The 18281-nt window shown below is 33.8% G+C and overlaps 1 non-coding gene across 1 annotated transcript; it reads left to right on the top strand.

The window, feature by feature from the left end:
* Nucleotides 1-15033: 15033 nt before the first annotated feature.
* Trnam-cau (transfer RNA methionine (anticodon CAU)) lies at nt 15034-15105 on the top strand. Its single transcript has one exon. It is a non-coding gene; the product is annotated as a tRNA-Met (tRNA).
* Nucleotides 15106-18281: the final 3176 nt, after the last annotated feature.

Here is an 18281-nt window from a genome sequence, read left to right as displayed (position 1 = left end):
GATATCGAGAAATTGTACATCACCAAACTTAAGAGAAACAAAGTGATTTGCTTTTTTTAATAACAGTAGGTTGAATGTCGCGCTCATGAATAAGATAGGGTAGGAGATAGGACTTAATGAGATTTAAATCATATTTTCCACTATTGAATCCGAACACAGGTAAAGTGTTCACATAACGCTCAAAGTGCTGCTGTAAGTCCAAAAGCTGGTTTTTCTGCATTTGGAGAAATTGCGTAGACATATCAGCTTCATCATCTTCTTCGGTACGTTCATCTTCACACTCAAATGCTGAAGCGTTTTGATCCTTTCTTTTAATTAAATTTTCGCCAATTGCGTTAACTCGTGCTCTGATTACTGCTTCAATAGAGGAAAACTTTGTCCACATTTCAGTTTTACTTTTGTTTGCTAAGTCTTCAATAGCTTCAACAAAAGATATAATGAGAGCTTTCGGATCTTTATCGCATAGGAAGACAGGTTCATCAATTAAATTGGAGGAAATAGAGACAGAGATTGGTTCATGCTTTCCAATCCAAGTGGTTGTGTTTGTATCTTTTAATTGGTTGGAGGGTACACATATCGATTCAAAGTCAAAAATAGCCAAGTTCTTGAACAATTTTTGATCATCGTTGTAGGAAATTCCAAATCCGTCAAGCTTATCAAATAAGGTCTCGCGCAATGTATACACACTCTTTGGGTAAATATGCTGTACTCTATCTTTACACGTTTTAACATGGCGATTGAAATTTCCCGCTTTCTGAATGAACGTATCGCAACTGGGACAACGGAATCGTTTAAAGAATGTGTTGATATCATCTACATAGCATATGTGGTTGTTGTAACGTAATAAATTAATATTTTTCTCATACATTTCAATACTTCTCCTCGCAAGTTCACCAACAAAATCTCCATCTACAATGTCAATATCGTAAATAAATATGTTGTGCTTTATCGCATTTTCAACAAATACAAGATGATCGATCGATACCCCTCTGAAATTGATTGCGTCTTGTCCAGATTCGTGGAGGAATGCACTAAACAAATTTTTTGCATTGATCTCAAGCTCCGATGATCCATATAAGTGAACAGCTATAGCTCGGAATAAGCAAAGATAATCTTTGTAGGTCTCACCATAGCCATTCGATACGAGACAATTCACATCTGGTCGTCTGAGTAACTGTTCAGGAAGAACAGCATCGATACATCCCATTGGAATGGATTTTAGGAGAGCGCAAAATATTGTTACATTTGTAGTCAGAGCAAATCGCCATTTTGTATTCTCCCGCTCCTGAGCACACGTCTCCACTAAATCCATCTTTTCAATCCTGTCCTGAAGAGAGACTAAGTCTCCTTTGGAACAGAGTAGATGAGATTTCTCGAAGAAAGTGTTGTTCTCGTGAGCGTAGAAGTATCGATACTCGTCCGTATCCACATTTCTTAATATAAATCCTAGAGCTAAGTTGACTTTGGCTGCACAGCTGAGTTTTTCGAATACTTCTTTCAACTTTTTATTAATTTCATGAGGATCGAGCTTGGACAGCTTGAAGTTGAACACTTGATGTCTTCCATTTTCCATCTCAGTATCGTCAAAAAAGTGCTGGCAAGCACTAAGTTCTTGTTGTAGCTGCTCGTTGTCCTTTTCTAGCTCCTCTGATTCTAGAACTTCTTTAAGCTTTTCACTCGATTTTGTTCCAACTTTTGTTGAAGTTCCATGCTTTCTCCTCTTGTGTTGTTGAAGAGAATAGAAACTCGGAAACTCCTCCAAGCATACAGTACACATAGTGCTTAGCTTTGTATCCTTAGGAGCGTGATGCTTAGCAATGTGGTAATTCATGTCTTCTTTCTTCTTTGTACTGAAATGTGGACATTTGGGACAAAATAGAGTCCCACTATCACAAGACTGCTTGTGCCTTGCCATATTCTTCTTCACCACCATTTTGTTGCACTTTGTGCATTTCACTGGGAGATTTCTATCGAGAGAAGGCATTGTTTTGGTACAAGATGAAACAAATTCGGGTATTGTGACGAGCAACTAATTGTGACAATAACAAAGTGAGAATGAAAGAAATTATTTTTGTACATTTAGGGAACGCAGCTATGACGCATCACTCCATATATGGAAATTTATCATTTCCATTTTAAGAAGCTTGTTGTCATAACCGAACATTCTAGAACATAATGAATAAACCAATCAGATTCTTCCATTTACAAATACCTTTAATAATTAAGAACATTCTTTTTAAATGTGTGAATTCATTCCTTGGAGTAAACTAAAAAATAGCAAATCATTCTTATATATCTTCTTAATCATTTCTTTTACATTTTATATAAGTTTTCATATTTCATCCAGCCATAATCCAAAAACAGACTCACAACAAATTAAAACAAATTGTTCCAATCTTAACAAACTCTGTGATTCAAATTTGTGTCTATCCGCAATTGACAGAATCCGGTGCTTGCAAACAAATCTAGTCCTATTGAAAATTGAAATTAGCACATGAATGTGCTTTTACAACAATGTTAAAGATGTCGAAAACAAATATTCATCCATACTTCACGAACAAATATTTACTTTACAACTTAACGTTATTGTCTTGGAACCTCTCAACCAATCAAAATCCCGTGTTAAAGAAATTATTCTGAAGATTAACGATTTTATTTTGTGTAATTGTTTCTTAATTTTAATTTTCTTTTACATAAACAGAGTATTGCGTGAAATTTTGCTCATTTGCGAAAAATGTTAATCAAAAATCATTTACAGTTGTTGGAAAAAATATATAAGAGGAAAGAAGGAATTGCCGATGCTTACAAAGTTGACGAGATTGATGTTGATTCCTATTTTTTCTACAATTTCTTGGACATTTGCGTTCAGAATGACAGAATAATCCGATTTAGTAAAGGATTCGAATATGCAACATTTTCCATTAAAAAATTCAAATATGATGATTATATAACGAAACAATCATTTGATTTATCGTCAGAGCTACACATTAACAAGTACGAAATTTTATTTATTTTGAATTCTGTTCCCGAAATTTTAGAACAGTACAGAAATCTAGCACAAGCGAACTGTATTCCAATTCCTGACCCCATAGCAATCACTTCATCTGTACAAAGCGCGTTGTTTTTTCATTATTATACAGATTACAATTCTGAAGGAGTAAAAATTCGATTTGGAATTCGGCTCCCAAATATATATATACAAAAGTTCTGTTCTAAAAATGGAATACTTTCCGAGATTGATTTAAAATTTAACGAAGTTGAACAAATTTATCAGAGCTTAACATTTTTGGTAAATTATATCACTTCGTTCCCAATGAGCTATCCTTATTTAGTAAACAAGTAGTCATATCATGTGATACATGTATTATTCAAAAACCATATTTGGTTTCTATTCACGCTTCCTGCGTATACGAGCATCATTTTATAACAAATTCTTCCATATTTGGATACATTAAATGATTTCCATTTCCTGTTTCGGTTACTAACGTCAGTTTTTCTACAAAATATTTCCTTCTTTGGTTACTTTGTTCTTATTGGACGGAATTCACTATAAATAGGAGCGACAAAGTTAGACTTCATCATTCTCTTTCATTTCCTCAAAATTAATTTCACCTCTGTTCCTCACCGTCCTGCTAACTATTCTTCAAAACTTTATACAATTGAGTTCCTACATTCACATTCTTCTTATCTACAGATCTTACTTCAGTTGTAACGTTTATCTGTTTCTAACTTAGATATTCTTTTTGTCCTACTATAAAGTGAAATTTGTTGTTTTCTAACTTACTCTCTACTTGACAGTTTTCAATACGTTCATTTACAAACTGCTTTTGTTTCTAAAAAATCCACTTCTATCAACTCATCTGAACAAAATGGAGTTTACTGTGCAAAACAACAGTCTTCTGTACTCATTTTCCTTCACTGAGGAGACTGCTCGGATAAGTATTAAAGACTTATCAAACGGATTATATGAGTCTGTAATGACTTTACCCATCACTGTGTGGCATATTATTGAACACCAGCGACAACAGTTCGACACCTATCATCAGGGCCAGGTTCCAATTACGGAGAATCAGCTTGGAACTCAAGCGATGGGACACGAAGTTGCTGTTATTAGTGGGCACCATTATCCCCACGTTGCTGGGACAGAATTTCCACCTACCTACGTCGCTGGCAACATTCAATATACTTTCCCTTGGGAAGAAGGGCAAATTCCCAACTCTTGGTTCTCTAGCCCGGATGTAAATCAAGTTTTGAGTTCAGTGGAGGAGTCAGGCAATTTGCTTCAAACTGTGTCAAGCTTTGATGGGAGCGAGCTAAGTGTTGATACTAGCACTTGGACAGCAAATGAACAGCAGAACTTTGATCCGGCACAGTACTATGGTTCTACTGATATGTCGACTACTCCATCAATGACAACACCTTCCATAGAGGATGGAACGGCGCACAATCCAATTTTGCTGACTGATGAAAATTCAACAACTTCAATCAGCGTTCAACCAACTGATCCTCCAGTAATATTTGAACGTTCTAGACCTTTTGGGAACGAGATTCAAAACTTACCAGAGTATGTTGTGAGAACTCTGTTTGAATAGATTCGAGTTGGTACAATTTTGCAGCTTCATTTGTAATCGATCTTAACGGAAAAGTTGTATGTTGATTTATACATTTTCCTGGTGATGTATTTAAACATTCTTTATAATATAATTTTTCTCATGTGAGCTTTCTTTTCTAAACCAGTTCACAAGGATATAATCAAACAAAATTTTGAATTTTGAAACTTTGTTACAAAACTTGATATTTAACGGAAATAGCATTATCAAAACTCGACATTTAACAAAAGTTTTTGATCAAAAATTTGATATTTAAGAAAAAAAACTGAGCAGAAATTTGATTTCTAAGAAAAAAACCTGTATGAAAACTCGATTTTTAAGTTGTTATAGAAAAAGAAAACTTGTCATTTTACAAATTAAAAATCTCTTCCTTTTTTGCGTTAATTTATACCGTAAACTGGTGAAAATCAGGAAAAAATTTGCGCTTTATTGTATCCAATTGGAAACTGTTTTTTGATATTTAAACAAAAAGATTGAATGAAAACTCGACATTTAACAAAAATTTCGTTGAGAAAACTCGACTTTTATTAAAATAAATTGTTCCAAAACCCAACAGTTAACAAAAATTTTTGTGAGAAAACTCGACTTTTAAAAGAATAATTTGTTACAAATTTGACATTTAACAGATTAGAGGTATCAATTTAAACATTTAAGAAAACGATTGTATAAAATGAGAAATTGAATTTTCTTGATTTTTAAACCAAATATAAAACTGATACTATGTAAATAATTGTGATGCAAATACAAATTTATTACTTTCTAATTTCAAGATATAACAGAGAATTATCAATTAAGCCATGGCCGTCTAACAAACAGTCAACAATTTTTATCAATTCACCCTCATAATTTGAGTTTTTAAGAGATTGAATTCTGTCCAGAAAAGAAGATCCCATTGTTTGTGTGCTTACATTTCTTTGTTCAGCGCGTAGTAGATGTCTCTTGAACTTCTTTCTACTCAATCTTTTTTTAGACACACTAGGTAACTTCTCAACATATTTGTTCTCATAATTGTGTTGTACTGCTCTGTCTAACTGAGTAAAGACAAGTCCCGATTCTTCCAAAATATTGCCAAAAAATTGATGTTTATATAATGTATATAAACAATCAACTGTCTGATATAAATAGGAGAGATCTTCCAGTTTTTGAAGCAAGTCTCCGATGGAGAAAGAAATGAGAACAATGTGATATCGACAGGTTTTCAGGGGACAGAAACTGTTGTGTGAAGCAACAACATATTCACTTGTAAGAATATATGGTCTATAATCTTTGACAGATACAGATATAAACAACGCCTTTTCACAGAATTTTTTGTAAAAGTGTGGTAAAACCTGACACATAACTGCTGCCATTCTGTAATATTATTTAGTTCTAAAGAAATTGATTTCCTTATTTGAACTTAAATTCCAAATAAGGAAACTAATTTATTTATTAAAAATAAAACCAAATTCCGAATAAGGAAATCAACTTATAAATTATAAAGGAATTCAAATTCCAAATAAGGAAACCAATGAAATTGTTATGTGCAATTTAAAATCTCATTTGAACTATGAATCAATTCAAGAAACAGCGGATTAAGAAATTTCGATGTTTTACTTGTTCAAAATATTTTCGTCACTACTTCTCTCTAATGCAACACAGACGTGCTAAACACAAAGACTCTTTTTCTATAATGATTCAAAAGTTTTCTTTATTGAAAATTTCTGATTAGAAATCCTTTTAAGGAAGAATTCTAAATAGACACATTTTTCTCTTCCTTTTTAGGAAATTGTGCGAAAACAATGATGTCATTAGCATAAAAGGAAATTCTGCGTTGTAGAGGCCCTTAATTTTTTAAGCAAATCATTTAATCAACTTCTCGCAGCTTACTCAAGTTACGTAAATGTCTCTCTCCAAAGTATCTCCTTGTTACTCGAGCGCTCCATCAATGTTTACAGATTCACAACCTAAATTGGGTACTGATTCCGTCCCATTTTATATTGACTTTGGTTCTCATCCAAACAGATTTGGGAGATTTACTGTGTCCCAAATATTTAGAAATGGACAAAATTACTCGGAACCAACTTTTCAAGTCTTTAAAAAAGATAAATGTGGAACATTTGAAAAGTACCAACAACTGAGAATTGGAGATTACGAATTCAAGAAATTTTGTCTTCTGAAGAACGATCTGCTGAATGGAGACTGGGAAATTCGAGAAAATCCAGCTCAATTTGAGAAGAACCCAAAAATGGAAGACGTGCTGCAACAATGTCACAAAGCAAGAGAGATCAGCATTGGAAAAAATCGAAGACTCTACGTTACCTTTATACAGTACGTTCAGGACAATCCAGCTTCAGTTTATGTCCAGATCCGACTATTTTGTCGCAAAGAGAGCAATGAGTTCAAGCAAGTGACTTACGTCAGCTATAAAATGGAAGAATTCAAGGAACTCATTGAAAATCTTAAAGACTTCTCTAATATTGAACAATGTACATTTCAATAACTACTGCTGCGCAATATTATGATGTGTTTTTTATATTGAATGATGAATATTTGGTGATTATATGTATTTGACTTTCAGTGAACATTTTTTCATTTGAAACTTTTTTCTTAGAATGAGTTGGGATATTGGATGCTCTAGAAACATTTTAAGTCTCAGAGATAAATCAAAAGTTTTTCACGTCAGGTTACATCACGAGCTTAAAAGGTATTCATATACAGTTCTTGAAGCGCAAAATTTTCCCAATTTGGATAATTTAGACGTAGAGTCCCAAATTTCTGAATTCAAGTGGGTTATTCATAATGGGCTGCGCAGAACAACTCTAACATATCGTTCTGACAAACAAGAAATTTCCATTTCTCAACATCGCTGGAACGGATATCAGTGGAGTTTTCTTACAAAGATTGATTTGAAAAAAGAGGAGTATAAAAATCTAGTAGATCATCTACCAACACTTCTTTCCTATATAGAAAATTACAAAAAGACTTGCATTATTTTGGACGAAACAACTCAGAGTTAATGAATATTGTTACTCTGGTGAACATTTTCAATTGTTACGGAAGCATACTTTCAATGTTCCCTACGAACGAAAAACGTAAAAACTGTTTTCTCGCAGCGTGTAAAATTTGGGACCGAAATGTCGATTTGGACGAAATTGATCAAAAGTTTCCTCACGGAGGAAGAATTGGATATGGAAACTCTCTTTTGGACTTTTTCTTAGCTAGATCAAAAATTTTTCGTCTACATGCAATTTTACATGATTCTGCTGGAGCTGTGAAAACAACAACAGACGAAGGACCAGGTTATTGTTACATGCTGCCGCAATTACCCAGCTCCTGTCTTCTAGGTCATATAACTGGATTATTCTTTTGTCTCTACATCAAAGTTTGTCATCCTCATATTTTTAAAATACTAGATTGTTAATCATTTGTCAATTATCTCAGCTAAAAAGAGGATGACTCTCGTTGTGTTTGATATTGAGTGCTTGGAGGGAACAGTTGTCAAGGAGCTGGGAATTTTCAAGGACGGAATTGTGTTAGGATATACATTCCTCCCACCGAATGACTACAAGCCAACATTTCAAGCAAAGTGGAACACAAAGAATTTACATGGAATAAACTGGAATAATGGAAAAGTTGATTACTCAGATCTTCCAACCATAATTCATCAACATTGTTCTCCTACAACCGAATACTTTGCCAAAGGATTGGAGAAATGTAAAATCCTATCCAATTATTTGTGTAAGGATGTGGAAAATTTGGACGATTTTGGATGTCCAAAAGCCTCTAAGTTGATTTCCAACGAAGATACCATCTGGGAATGTAGTAACTACCCCTACCGACACAAGAAAACATTGCACTGTGCAGAGAAGAAAGCTTATGCTTATGGAACTTGGGTTCTTAATTTTTTTGACAAAATTTAACATTTGTAAAAATTTTTATATACTTTGATTGTAATGTATCATATTGTCTTTTAATTAATTTTTAAAATCATTTTTTTCGCCTACAAAACATAGAAAAGTTGCTTCAAAAATGAGAAAGTTGAACAAATTTTGTCCTAGCGTTACACAGTTATTCTTCATTTCAATTCTGTCGTTTTTCTTAATTTTGAATTTATTCTCCTTTTTTATGCTTTCTGTCATTAATTCCTGTGAAGAGACAGTGTTTTGGCTGTCGCTGTTGTTTGTTTCTTTTTTATGTTAAGAAACTTATCTCATTTTTTTATTTATTTACATCACAATTCAGTTGAAACATTTTCTCTATCGTCTCAATGATTACGTTTAAATGACTGAGCATACAGATAAAGGATTAAATTTGGGTAATTTTGTCTTTGATGATAATAATCAGGAACGACAATCATGGAAATGTTTTGGACAGACTTGTAATAGGTCTCTAGTCGTTTTTCTGTCCCAATTTTTTGTTATACTCGTAATTCTGGTCTGTTGTATAGTACGAATAACATTGGCTACAACGTGTGAAGAAACAACAGTTTGGATTGCAATCCTTTCTAGTACAGTTGGTTATATTTTACCTTCACCTAAATTATGAACAAGATAATTTCAACAAAAGAACGAGTTTTTATTTCATTGGTTGGTCCAAGCGGATCTGGGAAATCTCATCTTATACATGAATGGTTAACAATTGGAACTTTTCAACCAGAGTTCGACAAAATTTACTACTTCTATCAACATTATCAATCTCTTTATGGTTTAATGTCTAAAGATGTTAAAAATATTGAGTTCATAGAAGGAGTTGACTTTGAGTTTATTCAAAACCTCCCAAATAACGGAACAAAGTATCTGTTAATTTTTGACGACTCTTGTGAGGAGATTTCCAGCTCTAAAGATTTCGTTAAAATTGCAACAGCTGGAAGACATAAAGGACTCAGCACAATATACATCAAACACAATTTATTTCATCAGAGTAGATTAGGAAGAGATATAGAGTTACAAAATACTCATATCGTCTTGTTCAAATCTCCTAGAGATGTACTGCAAATAAACACTCTGAGCCAACAGTTGGGATTAGGTTCACAATTAAAAGATTGGTATACCAAAGCAACTTCTATTCCTTATGGTCATTTACTTATTGATTTAACTCCCAAAACAGTCGACTCTCTTCGATTTTGTACAAATAGTGGATCGATTCCTTCAATTTTTTTCCTTCCACAACATAAACAGCAGACCACATTTTTGAGTGATGAGCACACAACATCTCTCTACTCTGACAACGTTCCAAAGTTATTCCCGGAACTTCAAAAGAACTTACCTAAAAAATTGTCCGAAAGAATTTATTCAGTTCCTAAACGAGTGCATCGTAAACATGCTCAGAGGAGAACTGCAAGATATTCAAAAACGAGACGTAAAAAAGTATCAGGACGAAATTCATCAGCTTATTCTAAAAAGAACTGGAATAAATAAAAGGAGAGCAATTTTAAGTTCAAGGAAAGGAATAGAACTTATATCAATTCTAACTCCGTCTATCATTATTCGTCTTTCTTGAAATGGAACAGTTTGTTTTGATTCCTCAACAGCTTTACGAACAAAAATTCAAATTACATGTGTATAAATTGGACGAGAGTGAGGAAAAAGTTAAATTCGTTCCACAAAATTTAGATTCTCTTCACAAGGACATCACCACTAACACAAAATCATTCAAAAACGAGTCAGTTGTAGATCAAATACTCAAATGTCCTCGAATCAAGCTGTCCCTCAGTGACTCCGTTTTACTGGATGGAAGAGATACAAATGTAGCATTTACCGATTTTATTTACGCATTGAAGAGAAAAAATATTGCATTTCCTGATATATATTACACAATACTTGATGCTACAGGGATAAGTCCGAGCAAAATTGTAAACAAGGATGCCAAAAGCAAAGACAGAGGGAGTTGGATCCCTTTCAAAATCTGAAAAAGCGAAACTTCAACGATTATACAAAGAAGGAAAAGCTGCATTTGGATCGGTTAGAAATCTTCAAAAAGCGAGCGGTTTATCAAGAGGTAAGGTTATTTCCTTTCTCCACACTAAAAATTCCTATACAAAATACCGTCAAGCAAATCGACATTTTAGACGATTACCTGCATTTGCAAAGCGGATAAATGAAATTTGGTGTCTTGATTTAGCTTTTATGGACAAATTGTCAGAGTTTAATAACGGAGTAAAGTATTTATTAATCTGCGTTGATGTATTTTCTCGTTTTGTCCGTGTTCAACCAATGAAATCAAAGTATTCTACAGATGCTGTAGCAGCTTTCAAAAAAATGCTACGAAAAAACAACATCCCACAAAAAGTATGGGTTGATCAAGGAACAGAGTTTGGTGGCGAATTTCGGAAATTTTGTGGAGAAAAGAAAATTAAAATTTATTCAACGAGAAGTGAAACAAAAGCTGCCGTAGCTGAGAGAGCTATCAGATCTTTGAAAAACATTATTTATCGCTTCATGGAAGAAAACGGGCATAAGTACCTTGTAAAAATGGGATCTTTCCTAAATACAATGAATAGTAGAGTAAATAGATCTACAGGTAAAGCTCCAAAGGAGGTAAAAAACAAAGACTTTTTATCAATCTTTTACAAAAATCCGATCAGACAATACAAAAAACCTCGGTTTAAAGTAGGGGATAAAGTACGAATTTCGAAATACGACATTCCTTTTAGAAAAGGATACAAGTCACAGTTCACGGGTGAAATCTTTGAAATTGTTAAGATTGCTACGTACAAACCTCCAACATACAACCTCAAGGGAGAGCAGGGTGATGAAATACTAGGAAAATTTTATGAACAAGAGCTCTCAAAGTGTATCATTTAGTGATGAACTCTTTTACGGTAGAGCTGGTTTCCAACGCATCCTTTGATTGTTATCCAAATAATACATTGAGTTCTTTTACCAATTTCCTTCCCGAACAGATTAACCTTGAAGGAGAATGGGAGGTGGCAATAACCGAACTATCATATCCGTCTTTGTACCAGAATATTACAGATGGAAAATTTTTCTATCTAGATGCTGCAACTCCAGATACAAAACCTTCCGATTATTATACAATTGATGCAGGACTATATCCATCAATATCTGATATTGTGAACGAAATGAACAAACAAATTCAGGAAAGAGAAAAGTATGAGAAAACCCCAATCAAATTAAAAGTCAACAGAATTACACAGAGAATATCCCTAAGCCTTCCTAATGAAAACTCGTTACTAGTTATCTTCAGTACTGATCTCTGTCACGTATTTGGGTGTGAGGAAGCTGTTTACGGAATGGGTGTTTTTATGAGTGGTGCTGGACCACATTTTCCTAAATTTCCCTATGATATTGTTCGAATTCATACTCTCATGATATACAGTGATATTGTTGAATACAATATTGTAGGTGATACAAAAGCCGCGCTTTTGAGATGTATTCCGTTTATTTCTAAAATTAAGAATGGAGACATAATATCTACTGGACAATATATGAATTATCAAAACTTCCCAAATCTACAATTTAAAAAAATTCTTAAAAATTCTTTCCACAGCATTAAACTTGAGCTCCGCGACTCATACGGTGAAAAAGTTCCCTTCAATTCAGTAGGTGTAACAAGAGCTGTATTGATGTTCAGAAGAGCTTCAGACAATCATTTTTAAAATTAAGTTTACAAAAAATGGTTGCAGACAGTGATTTACCGTATTTTCGTGGTTATTCAAGACAAAGGGGAAGAGGATTTGGAGCTTTAGCACAAACAATTGGGAGAACTGCAATTCCTTTTTTGAGACGATATGTTGTACCAGCAGCTAAAAGAGTTGGTGCTGACTTGATTGAATTAGCTGCGCCAGAAATCGGAAATGTATTAGCTGGAAGGAAAAAGTTCAAATCTGCAGCCACAGATGTTGGAAAGAAAACTTTACGTAAACAACTAGGAGGCGGAAAACCTAGAAAACGACGTATTATTCGAAAACGCTCGCCAAAAATCAGTCGACGTCGTCGAACTAGGAGGGATATTTTTACCAAACTAAAATGAATACCAGATCAACAAATGACAGTAATTTCCGTTATGGACACTTTACAAATTCTTGCTTGGAGATTTTTGACAAAATTCCGGTTTTGGAACCAATTGAATCATCCCATATTCAAGAAGTTTATCCCAGCACTTCATTGGATGAAAGCAGCATTGAATTTGAATTTGAAACAGATAGAAGTATTTATCTCGATATGAGAGATATTCATTTACAAATTAAAGTTGGATTACAAAAGGGAAGATTATTTGACGATTTCATGAAAAAAGAGGAGCATGGAAAACCAGATATGGGTATGACTTTCACTGATGATGATTTACAATATTTGACTCATGTCAACAACTTGTTACACTCTCTTTTCTCCAACTGCGAAGTGTATTTAAACAATCAACAAGTGTACAACTCTAACGGACTCTATGGTCACAAAGCTCTGATATCCAATGAGTTCAATGCTTCTACAATGAATAATGAAGGAATTTTGGCTTGTCATGGATACGAATTTGAGAAAGATCCTAGTGATTATGAAAAAAGTCCGTTCATAGATAGGGAAGAAGAGCTTTTGTTGAAAGATGGGGTTACCTTATACGGTAAACTTGCAATCGACTTATTTCAATGTGAAAAATTATTACTTCCAAATACAAAAATTAGACTCAAATTGATTCGAGCGAGACCAAATTTTTACATGATTTCCTACAATCCACATGTTTCCCTTAGAGTTCTTGACTGTTCACTTTTTACGAGACGTGTTGTCGTTAATGAGGTCTATCACCAGACAATCAAGTATCAACTAACACATCAACCAGCTTGCTATAATTTTATGGAGACAATTGCGCGAACATTTATTATTCCTTCTGGACAAAATCAATTTATTCAGGAAAATGTTTTCAATAATGCCCCAATCAGACGAATTGCAATAGCAATGAACACTAATTCAGCATTCACCGGACATTTTCAAGAAAATCCTTTTCATTATCGAAAGTTTGGACTGCGGGAGCTGAGAATTGTTCGAGGGGGGAGAGCTGTTGTCTCAATTGATACAACCAACAATTGTAGAGCTTATGTTACAACAATGAAGGCAATGAACTTCAACGAAGAAATTCCTGCGTTACCGAATGATTTCTTCACAGATCATTATGTGCTTGTATTCGATCTCACATCACTCCAAGATGCTGGCGAAAATGTTCATTATCCTGAACTCAGTGGGGAAAGTCTTCGTTTAGAAATGTTCTTTGAACGTCCGCTAACCAATGTTACCGAGTTAATTGTTCTCGGAGAACGAATCTCAACAGTTAAAATTGATCAGTTTGGAACAGTTGCTAAGAATGTCTGAAGAACTCTGCATTAATCAAGATTTTTTAATTTTCTTCTCAATTTTTTATGGTTTTTATATTATTGCCTTCTGCGTTGGAACATTTGTTGGATATGTACTTTCATCGCCCAGTTGCAACCCTTTCCACACTATAATATCAAGATAGGGAATGGATGAAAATTGGGGTAGACCTACTCCAAACTTATATGTATACCTTATTTGTGCAGTATTCCTGGGACTTTTAATCATCATTATTATCTTTCATCCCGATGTCACAGGTAATAGTGAAGACAGAGTAAGTTAATCTACAGGAGGTCTGATACGTAAAATTCCCCAATCTAAAGATTGTTGCTTTATTGAAAAGAACGAATCATTTCAACTTGATTGTAATGTGAGAAATCCCTGTTCAAACGGAGCTTGCGAATTGAAACAGAAGATTATTTGTCATGGATAATCAATCTCTTCAACAAATTATTGAACGCATTCCTGAGCTAAAATTCAAATACATTGGATCGTTTCCAGCAGATTTCATTCCAAATTTACCCAAATTCAGCTTTGCAATCATTAACACTGCTTCGAGTAAAGAAGTCGGTGAACATTGGATATTGATTGCTCGACATATTGAAGTTACTATTATGCGGATTCTCTGGCTCGATCAGTAACACATTACAAATTTTTAGGTAAAAAGTACCAAAAAATAATACATCGACCACTTCAGAAGATGCAAAATTTGTGTGGATTCTACGCAATTTTTGCAGCATTTCAACTATTTAAGTTTTTCCAAACCAACTTGAACAATATTCATGATGTACACGTGTTAAATTTTATAAGTAACTATATGTAGTAGTGTTCATTTTGGTATTTAGTAAGCTGAAGTTAATAAAGTCGATAGTATATGTTTCTCGTAACTGTTTCTCGTGAGTTTTCTAAACTTTTTTTATCGAACTTTATTAACCACTCGGCTAAGTGTACCTTGATGTTCATTGAAATTTATACAGTTTATTGTAAATGATTGAGTAATTTTGTATTTTGATGCTCATAATTTGTACTGTGTCTGTCATTTTATACTATTTTAATTCATTTTTTTCTTTTATTTAACATCTTTTTTCAAATAATGTACAAAAAATAATGCATATATGCATGTAATTAGCAAGATGGCGCAGTGGGAGCGCGCTGGGCCCATAACCCAGAGGACGGTAGATCAAAACTACCTCTTGCTATCTTGACTTTTTCCAATTAATGAGCGCGCAAAAGACATTTGTTACACAATTGATTCAAACAATTAGGGGAACAATCTTTGCAATTGACCTAAAATTTGTAAACAAAAATTCAACATGTCACATAATTACCCCTCAGATAACTAGGGTAATTGAAAACCCCCACCAATTAATTTCACAATTTAATAACATAAAAGTTGTAAACAAAATTCAACCTGTCACATAATTACCCCTCACATAATTACAGCAATTAATTACCCACGCCAATTCTATTGTTCTCAAGTAAACACTTAATAGCTACACAAACATTGATTCCCCTCAAAATTTCAGCCTATCAGGAGCGTCTCCGAACCTACCCCCCACATTTGCACCGACTATACTACTCTTAATACATGTCGACGGCTATAACTAATCTTAATACATGTCGGCGGCTATAACTAATCTTAATACATGTCGGCGGCTATAACTAATCTTAATACATGTCGGCGGCTATAACTAATCTTAATACATGTCGGCGGCTATAACTAATCTTAATACATGTCGGCGGCTATAACTAATCTTAATACCTGTCGGCGGCTATAACTAATCTTAATACATGGCGGCTATACCCAATCTTAATACATGGAGATTCTATTCCTAATCTTAATACATAGAGATTCTATTCCTAATCTTAATACATGCAACCTATACCTAATCTTAATACATTAAGACCGCTATACCTAATCTTAATACATGCTAATTCATTCCCTATCTTAATACGTTAGGGAGGTCCCAAATCCCGAAAAATACGCTATACCCTATCTTAATACATGGGGGACCTCACCCCCCCCCCCCCCCCGGGGAGTGTAGCTCACTATATTACTACTCTTAATTCACCTTCTCAATTACCGGGTTTTTTCGTCCGCTCATTTAAAAAAAATCATTGGCAGAAATAGTTGAGGTTGAGGAAACGTTTCAAACAGTTTTCTCCGTCAAAACAACTTTTAAAAAACTACTGCCTAAAGAAAGTTCTCGAGAATTAAAAAAAATAAAAAACGAAACATTTAACCCCAGAAACCAACCGAAGAAGGACAACAAAAAACAGAAAAATTTAATACTCTTTATTTACAAGAGAAGTGCACATAGAGAAGAGAAATGTTCTTTAAACAAATCGGGACCACCGAAGTATTCAAGCAACAATAAGAAAGACAGAGAAGGAAGAAAACTCAAAAATGTAAAAAATAGTTACAAAAAAGTTACAAGTTGGCCTATTCTTTGTCAAAATTCGAACTTAAATTACTATTTAATGCCAGATGAATTGTGATCAATTGATAACTCCGAGCAATAGACGTCTTTCCAGTTCTTAAAAACGCCGTAAAACAAAATAAGGGTCAAAAAGTAGCAAAACTGCCTAAAATTCAACAAAACAGCTCAAAAGTAGCTAAAAATTTGTGCTCATAACCAAACACCTTCAGATCACTGTAAAGCAATCATAAAACAATCCATTCAAACCTCTTAACCAAAAAAATAGATAAAATTTGAAAAACTACTTGAAAATAAGTACGTGATCAGAAAAAATATGCGACCTTATAGGAAAATTTATCATACCTCTGTTTCTCGCTCTCTCGAAAACAATATGAGCAAAAAAACACTCTCTTTTCGTTCCACTCTTCGATTTTGTTCAACGACCAAAACAAACAACTGCAAATTTTTCCACGCGTTTCTTTGCCGGCTTCAAAATCCACTCCAAAAAAATTACCAAATAAACCAGTCTTTCAGATAACAGGTTTCTGATGACAGTTAACATCAAAAAAGATAATACAAATATCCTAATTGAAAAAAAAAATAAAATATAAGCTAAAAAGTAAAATAAATAAAAAAATTACGAATATTCATTTATGTTTTCAATTTGCACAAGTACGGATACAAACAATTTCTGTAACAATTTTATAAAATTTTTTTCCATTTCTTGATGCTTGGTACCAAAGAACTTGTATTAATTTGTAATAGAAACTGCACACGAGCATTAGGCTCAAATTCAGTTATAAGTCTAGCAACAGACCAAAAAATTGCCAAAACTCAAACCGAAAATCAGTTCTTTCAAATCGAAAACAAATCCTTCAAATTAGCACATCACATTCAATTTTTAAACACCTTCCAAAAGTCATAAAAAAACCTGAAAACTACAACTTCAGTCTAAATTAACCTCTTAGAAAACAGAAAATAAAAAATATCTTAAAAAAAAAGATTGTAAAAGTCGCACGTGAACCAAAAAACTCGCTTGCGTATGAAGACAACATTCATTGAATTGCAAAAAGACAGAGCACAAATATGATCCCACTCTTGAATTGTAAAAAAGACAGCACATCAATTTAATCCCGATTGTAAAAAGACAGAGCAACAATCGAATCCAAATCTTGGATTGTATAAAAGAAGCGCAATAAAAGCTTGCGGAGAAGACGAGGGCGGCTATTAAACATAAAAAGAAAATATACCAAACTTTTCTCAAATATATGTATTCTAATTCTTGCCAGCTGGTGACCAAGAATGAGATTCAATTTTCCCGTGCAATACTAAGTTCAAGACTCATTACCAGAAACAAGTCCTGACGTAAAATTCAAAGAATTTTCATTGACTAAACGTAAAACTAGACCTAGCACGGATTATAGGTGATAAAAACATCAGATAAAAAAAACAGAAAATCAATGTAAAAATGCAAGAAAATCAAGGTAAATGAAAACAAAAAACCTGTACCGAGAAAATAAAATTCGGTTCAAACAAAAAAACTAGGTCTAAAATGAACTATGAATGGATTGGGAAAATCATTTAGAAAAAAATCCGATCCAAAAAATCGAAAAAACAGTAAAAATCAAAGTGAAATTGCCGCATGTGAACAAAAAACCACTAACGAGAAAGCGAATTTTTGTTCAAACAACGTATTCTCACTCTACTTTGAAATTAAAGCAGAAAAATTTTACGCCACAAAACCACTCGCTTTATCGCTTCACTTCCTGTTTCGGCGTGACCAAAATCACTGCTCCAATTTGACTTCAAAAATCATGAAAATCATGAACAGATCTTAAAAAAAACATAACCAGAAGAATTCCGGTATAGAATCGAAGTGCAAATGCACTTAAACGACATCCAAGTACTCGTCAGACAAAACGCGCCTCCACTAAAATATGATAATCTTGAAACCA

The sequence above is a fragment of the Convolutriloba macropyga genome, chromosome 14 (genome assembly GCF_964194025.1).
Source record: "Convolutriloba macropyga chromosome 14, txConMacr16.3, whole genome shotgun sequence".
NCBI classification, from domain to species: Eukaryota; Metazoa; Xenacoelomorpha; order Acoela; family Convolutidae; genus Convolutriloba; species Convolutriloba macropyga.
This window is presented reverse-complemented; position numbering and strand designations above follow the sequence as displayed.